This window comes from Chiloscyllium plagiosum, chromosome 1 (genome assembly GCF_004010195.1).
Source record: "Chiloscyllium plagiosum isolate BGI_BamShark_2017 chromosome 1, ASM401019v2, whole genome shotgun sequence".
Classification (NCBI taxonomy): Eukaryota; Metazoa; Chordata; class Chondrichthyes; order Orectolobiformes; family Hemiscylliidae; genus Chiloscyllium; species Chiloscyllium plagiosum.
The window spans coordinates 37,244,085-37,252,223 of NC_057710.1; positions in this window are offsets into that span (position 1 = coordinate 37,244,085).

The window sequence follows — 8,139 nt, forward strand, 5'->3', positions numbered from 1 at the left end:
ACCTCCTTAGTCACCTTCTCAAGGAATTGAATAAGGTTTGTGAGGCACGACCTGCCCTTCACAAAACTATGCTGACTATCCTTGATCAAATTATTCCTATCCAGATGTTCATAAATCCTATCCCTTACAATTTTCTCTAAGACTTTGCCCACATCAGACGTGAGACTCACCGGCCTATAGTTACTAGGGTTATCCCTACTCCCCTTCTTGAATAAGGGAACCACATTTGCTATCCTCCAGTCTTCTGGCACTATTCCTGTAGACAACGAGGACAAAAAAATCAAGGCCAATGGCTCAAGGATAAATGCCATCAGGCCCAGGGGACTTATCTACTTTCACCCTTTCCAGAATTTCCAACACCTCTTCCCTACATACCTCAAAGCCATCCATTCTAATTAATTGTGACTCAGTATTCACATCGGCAACAATGTCCTGTTCCTGAGTGAATACTAACGAAAAGTATTCATTCAGTGTCTCCCCAATCTCTTCAGCCTCCACACGCAACTTCCCACTACTATCCTTGACTGGACCTATTCCTACCCAAGTCATTCTTTTATTCCTGACATAAAATCATGAGGGATTATAGATGGGGGTATTTTCCTTAAGATGGGTGATGTTTCAAAAATAAGCGGCATATTTTTAATGTGAGAGGAGAGAAATTTAAAAATGACATAAGGAGTAAATGTTTTACACAGAGGGAGTTCACATGCGGAATGAACTTCCTGAGGAAGTGGTGAATGTGGGTATAATTACAATATTGAAAAGACACTTAGATAAGTGCATGAGTAGGAAAGGCTTGGGGGGATATGGGGCAAGCACAAGCAAGTGGGACTAGTTTAGTTTGGGAACATGGTCAGCACAGACTAGTTGGACGGAAGGGTCTGTTTCCCTGCTGTATGACTGTATGTGCTTTTTGTGTGATCGTGTCAATCCTATCGTGAATGATGAGCAGACCAACTTGCAACTGCAAAGCTATTATAGGAGGACTCAACCATGCATGCCCCTAGAGATGGAATAGACTTGTACATGAATAGGTGTTACATTTCTTAAAAAAATGTAGTGAAAGAAAACCAGTTTTTATTTTTTTCCGATATGAAAATGATTGTCCAAACTTCTGTAAAGCCTGATTCAGTTCAAAATCCAACTGGGCTTGTTGCATTTCTCACTTTTAGCTGTGACATTGCACATTTAACAACAAGGTTTGGGCATGTTCAGATACTTGTTCTCAACTCCAGGGTTGCTACTTGTGGTTCTCAGGCATCATTGGGCCTCACTGCCTGCTTCTTTGAAGTGGTAACTAGCCCTTGGTGGTTATAGATTAGATTACATTACAATGTGGAAACAGGCCCTTCGGCAACAAGTCCACACCGACCCGCCGAAGCGCAACCCACCCATACCCCTACATTTACCTCTTACCTAACACTACGGGCAATTTAGCATGGCCAATTCACCTGACCTGCACATCTTTGGATTGTGGGAGGAAACCGGAGCACCAGGAGGAAACCCACGCAGACACGGGGAGAATGTGCAAACTCCACACAGTCAGTCGCCTGAGGCGGGAATTGAACCCGGGTCTCTGGCGCTGTGAGGCAGCAGTGCCACCGTGCCGCCCACAAATAAAAATGAAAGATAAGCACGTATCTTGAGTGCAGCAGAAAACAACGTTTTTTTAATATCAGTTTGGATAATGAGATTTTCTTTCAAAGCCAGACCAAAAATCTCCCTTCTGCTTTGTCACATTCATCATTTTATTCTACAATTTGCAAACACCCTTATCTCATGCAAATCAACAGGTCTAACTGTCGAATGTATTACAGTGGTGTACCGCAAGTGATAAAATCAACAGCCAAGCATGAGCTGTTCTGATCACATCACTACTCTTTCTTCATTCTACATGAAAGCCCTCAGTGGATGTTGCATTTTTTTGTTTCTCAGTACAGACAGTCCCTGGGTTGCGAATGGATTCTGTTCCTAAGTCTATTTGCCAGGTAATTTGTGTGCAAGTCAGAACACGTTATAGGACAACATGCAACAGGAATTTTTATCTGAAATAATGATCATATTTCAGATATTTAAAATTACATCCTTGTATGGGGTTGCATTCGTAAATCAGGGACTCCCTGTATAAGAATTACTGCCTGGTCTTTCCTACAACATTGGCATTGTGGATATAGATGGTACCCTTCATGGCATTGATAACTTCCTGGTCCTTCTAATGAGAACCTCCAACATCAAACATGTCGACAAAATGGAAGAGGTTTTTTTTTGTTGCTGTGATTGCATTTCACTTTCATGAGGGGCAGAGATTACATGCTGGAAATAGCTGTAGCAATCTCCCCAAGCATCCACACAATTAATAATTGTGAAACAATTCTGGGACGAAAGCTGAGTGGTTCTCGAGTTAATTTCAGGTCTCATCTAATGTTGAACACATTAGATGAACAGGCCCATTGCACTGACATTTCATGCAGATTCAGAATATTTTAATACATATGTGAGGGAAATATTAGACAACTGGTATTGTGGGCAAAATTAATGTCCATAGCACTAATAACTTCAAGTTCCTGAAAGTGCACACACAATTCAACAAATCCCCAACTCCTTCCCCCAAAAATCAAGCATTTGGCTTCAAAAAGGGGACCAAGCATCCAACTTGCACAGGGCATGAACTTGAAGTATTTTTGCTAAGGTAATGCCTAATGTGCCTTGTTTCTGGAGATGCTGCCATGAGTTTTTGTACTTGGCCAGAATTATTGTTGCTTCCTCACAGACTGTCTTTAAAAACAGAAAGTTGCACCATTTGGTATCATAATACTGCTTGACTCTCTGATGAGTGCAGAGACATGCAGTAACACAGGAGCTGTTTAGTAGGTAGATTTATTAAACCCTTTTCAGATACCTCCCCAATTTTGCTTTGCAATTAGCAAAAAAAAAGTAAAGACTTCCTCCAAAGTGCAAAAAAAAAATCATTAGACAGTTTGTAAGGTAACTAAGGATGGACAATAAATCTTAATATGTATGAATGTGTGAACAAGGTGAAGGAGTAGGCCGCTTTGTACCTTGAGCATGCTCTGCCGTTTCATAAGATCGTAGCTGATCAGATCACTCCACACTTCTACCTACTCTCCGAAAACCCCTCACCTACCTGCTGATCAAAAATCTATCCCACCACCTTTCCAGAGTTCAAAAGATGCTCATGACCTAATATAAGAAAATAACTTTCCTGTCCATCTTAAATGGGTGACTCGTTATTTTTAAACTATGACTCCCCAAACTCTAGATTTTCCCACAGGAAGTAGTGTCCCTTCTACATCCACCCTGTCCAGACCCCTCAACAACGTGTTTTACAATATCGGCCCAGCCTGTTCAATCTCCAGGTTGTTTCAGAGAGTTACCCAAAGTCCAAGAGCAAACGATAATGAAGAGAGCAAGGAGTCAAAGGCTTTTAATCTAGGGGGCATTGGGATCGGAAAGAATCAATAATGTGATGGAATGGTGTTATAAAACATTCACTAGACAGTGCCATTGAAAATTCAGAATGTTTGAGGTGATGTGTACCTAGCAAAAGCAAATTGTTCCTAACCAAATCACAATGAAAACTGCCACATCCAGCCTGGTGAATTAAATCAAGGGTAATTCATCACACATTGTTAAGGGAATTATTTTACTGAAACAGTCTTGTCATGAGTAAACATAACTGCACAAATTCTGTTTCAAATTATAATGTGGACGGAACTTATCTATAATTCATAACTTGGATTCGTTTTGATAGTATCTTGCTCCGGTACACTTATTAGCCAAAAATAACAGCAGTAAAGAGTGTAGAGAGACAGCTGTGTATCTGATACTGAGGCAGGAAATGTTATGTCGATTATGTCCAACTCAGATGCCACTGGAAGCGTGTTCGGTAAATGTTATTCTGTTGAGACTACAAAACGATGGCAATCATTCTGACTTCTTTTAAACTGTAACCATGCAAAGCATTAATGTAACATTCTAATAAAGGTCTAGGCAGAACCATATCTCTGATTCGTATTCAGGTTGAGATCCCAACAAACTGCACTTTAGCCCTTCGTAATCATTCATTAAAAGGAAGTTGCTTGAAGTTTCGTGTTAAAGGGATAAGAGAGGAAAATATTCTCAGCACTTAAAAATGTTCCAGAAATATTAGAAGTATTACATGTCTCCACTGTTTTCTGGATCAGACCAAGGAAGAACTTGTTACCCAATGATTGTAACAGGAAGAGTAATGCTGTCATGTCCATTTGATCAGAATTAAGAATGCAGCAACTCTTTCCAGCAAGTGAGTAAGATTGACTCCATAAAGAAGCTGTAAAATGTCTTTTCTATCACAAATGATCATGCTGCCTCTGTGTACTAGAGCTCATTTGCCACAGGGCATGATTCTCTCCTCCATGAAGCAGTAAGATAATGGTGAGTGTGATGACTTAACCGAGTGAGAGTCCAAATCATGAGATTTTCACTGTTGAGGTAAACCTTTACAATTACGTCATCCTCCTGTGGTTGCTGAGATACATTTCTCGCTATCAGTTGGTAAGTAGCCTTTATGCACATATTTAGATTTCATCAATTACACAATTTGGCAGCATTAACTTCCCCATTCCAATTAATGTATGCTCACTCAAAATACTCAATGCTTCAGAAACTCAATTGCCTAAACCCAGCATGTACCTGGCAATTTTGCTCTTCAGTCTCCAGTTTGGGTGAGTGCACAGCTCTGGCTGCCTATGCTGAAACCATCTCAATGATCCTTGTGGTCACTTTCACTACCACCTCCACAACTGCAGTAGACCCTTCATGGGGACAAAGGCAGCATCTATCCCTGGCCCATCACTGCACCCAGCTGGAGAACAGCAACATGCCATATTCAGCTTGACAGGGGACACCTTAACAGTAGTGTCAGACAGCAACTCTTTCATGGGAATGGCAATTTATCACAAAAGGCAAGGCAGGAGCATGTGACTGTAGGAGACAGCAGAGTGTCAATGTGAAAAAGAGAAAGATATGTCACTGTGCAGTACAGGGCTGCATCAACGTAGAGGTGGTGCATGTGCCTGCAGCTCACCCCGTAAACAGAGCATGGCAATGTGTGAAAGGGAGGCAAGAGGCTAAGGAGGGAAATTCCAGTCAGTCAGAAGATACTGCTATAGTTGGTCCAGAGGTTTCTAGTCTCGAGGTCAGGGAGGATTGTCCAAGGTCAGTCAGACACTTGGCCCGAAGCAAGTCGGGATCAGGTCCATTTCAGTCAGTTGATGGGCCATGGTCAGTCCTGGAAGAAAAACAAAATAAATCAGTAAAATGTTATTGTGCATCTCTACAGTTGGTTTTAGACTGCATCTCTAGCTCCTGCCGCTGGGTCACCTGACTCACTCTGTTAAATGTGAATTCACACCAACTGCACATGTGACAGGCCTTTCAGTTGGTCAGTCCTGGGAATGGGCCATGGTCAATGAGTTGGGATGAGGGGGTGGTGAAGTCTATTTGAATTGTACATAATCCTGGGGGTTGAGGATGCAGGTGGTGTTTATGATTTGTCCACAGCATCATCAAGGCTGTGGGCAGCTAGGGTCTGGAGATTAATCTGGTTGTATTCATCAACTTAGGGAATGCCTATAGTCACAGGAGGCAATTAAAGATGGTAGGGTGGGATCCAGTGGGGTTGGGGAGGGAGGTCTTGAGCAGGGGTTCAAGGCTTCAGAGGGCATAGGGCCAAAAAAGGCATCAGCACTTTGCTTGGACTCAATGCATAGAACTGCAATGAAGTGAGGGGAAGGGATTGGGGAGAGGATGATGACAGGAAACAGGGATCTGATCCAGGAGGGAAGTTAACAATGGGGGAGATATCATGGGTCACAGAGGAAGCCTGCAACTCAGTGCAGTGAACACAAACACTAAAGGTTCGCCAAATTGATCTGAAAACCAACTTGGCAAGGTTTCCACTTTGAGAAAGCAGTGCCTGAAGTTGGAGGAGGAAGGAGCGGTTTCTTTGAAAGGGATGGGGTTCAGGGTTAATAAGAGTCAAGGGCTACTCCTGTCATCAGGAGCCCAGTGAATATACACTGCAATCTGCCTGCCGTCATTTCACACTCAATCAAAATATTGATGTATCTCATAGCAACCTTGGTGAACTAAGAAGAGCTGGAGGCAAAGTCACCACTCGCCTGGGCTGCTGAATGGGATTGCTCCAAGTGTTATCCTATTGTGATTGAGGGCTGCTCCAAAACAAACTGACACCAACACGTTGTGGCATTGGTTAGTCATTAACTCCTCCCCAGAATTTGATCTGAAGGTACATTGGATGCTCACAGACTTCTGGGATAAAAGATTGCACCAGCTGCAAGACAGAGAGAATGGGTGGTACAGTGAGCAGCTGAGGGCATGAATAGGGTGAGGGCGGTACAGTGAACAGGTAAGGGCATGAGCAGGGTGAGGGTCGTAATATGAGCAGGTGAGGGCATGAGAAGGGTAATGGTACAGTGAGCAGCTGAGGGCATGAATAGGGTGAGGATGGTACAGTAAGGTGAGGGCATGAATAGGGTGAGTGTGGTACAGTGAGCAGGTGAGGGCATGAGCAGGGTAGGGTGGTACACTGAGCAGGTGAGGGCATGAATAGGGTGAGCGTGGTACAGTGAGCAGGTGAGGGCCTGAATAATTAAGGGTTGTACAGTGAGCAGGTGAGGGCATGAATAGGGTGAGCATGGTTCATTGAGCAGGTGAGGGCATGAGCAGGGTGAGCGTGGTACAGTGAGCAGGTGAGGGCATGAGCAGGGTGAGTGTGGTACAGTGAGCAGGTGAGGGCATGAGCAGGGTAGGGTGGTACAGTGAGCAGGTGAGGGCATGAATAGGGTGATGGTGGTACAGTGAGCAGGTGAGGGCTTGAGCAGTGAGACGGTGGTAGATTGAGCAGAATCGGGCATGAATAGGGTGATGGTGGTACAGTGGGCAGGTGATGGCATGAGCAGGGTGAGTATGGTACAGTGAGCAGGTGAAGGCATGAGCAGGGTAGGGTGGTACAGTGAGCAGGTGAGGGCATGAATAAGGTGAGCATGGTACAGTGAGCAGGTGCGGGCCTGAATAATTAAGGGTTGCACAGTGAGCAGGTGAGGGCATGAATAGGGTGAGCATGGTACAGTGAGCAGGTGAGGGCATGAATAGGGTGAGCGTGGTACAGTGAGCAGGTGAGAGCATAAGCACAGAGAGGGTGGTAATGTGAGCAGATGAGGGCATGAGCAGGGTGAGGGTGGTACAGTGAACAGCTGAGGGCATGAATGGGATGAGGGTGGTACAGTGAGCAGGTGAGCGCATGAGCAGGGTGAGTGTGGTACAGTGAGCAGGTGAGGGGATGAGTAGGGTGAGGGTGGTGCTGTGAGGAGGTGAGGACATGAATAGGGTGAGGGTGGTGCAGTGTGCAGGTGCGGGCATTTGCAGGGTGAGGGTGGTACAGTGAACAGTTGAGGGCATGAGCAGGGTGAGGGTGGAACAGTGCGCAGGTGATGGCATGAACAGGGTGAGGGTGGTACAGTGAGCAGGTGAGGGTATGAGCAGTGTGAGGGTGGTAATGTGATCAGGTGAGGGCATGAGCAGGGTGAGTGTGGTAATGTGAGCAGGGTGAGTGTGGTAATGTGAGCAGGGTGGGTGTGGTACAGTGAGCAGGGTGAGGGTGGTACAGTGAGCAGGGTGAGTGTGGTAATTTGAGCAGGTGAGGGCATGAATAGGGTGATGGTGGTACATTGAGCAGGTGAGGGCATGAATATGGTGATGGTGGTACAGTGAGCAGGTGAGGGCATGAGCAGGGAGATGGTGGTACAGTGATCAGGTGAGGGCATGAGCAGGGTGAGGGTGGTAATGTGTGAGCAGGTGAGGGCAATAATAGGGTGAGCGTGGTACAGTGAGCAGGTGAGAGCATAAGCACAGAGAGGGTGGTAATGTGAGCAGATGAGGGCATGAGCAGGGTGAGGGTGGTACAGTGAACAGGTGAGGGCATGAATGGGATGAGGGTGGTACAGTGAGCAGGTGAGGGTATGAGCAGTGTGAGGGTGGTAATGTGATCAGGTGAGGGCATGAGCAGGGTGAGTGTGGTAATGTGAGCAGGGTGAGTGTGGTAATGTGAGCAGGGTG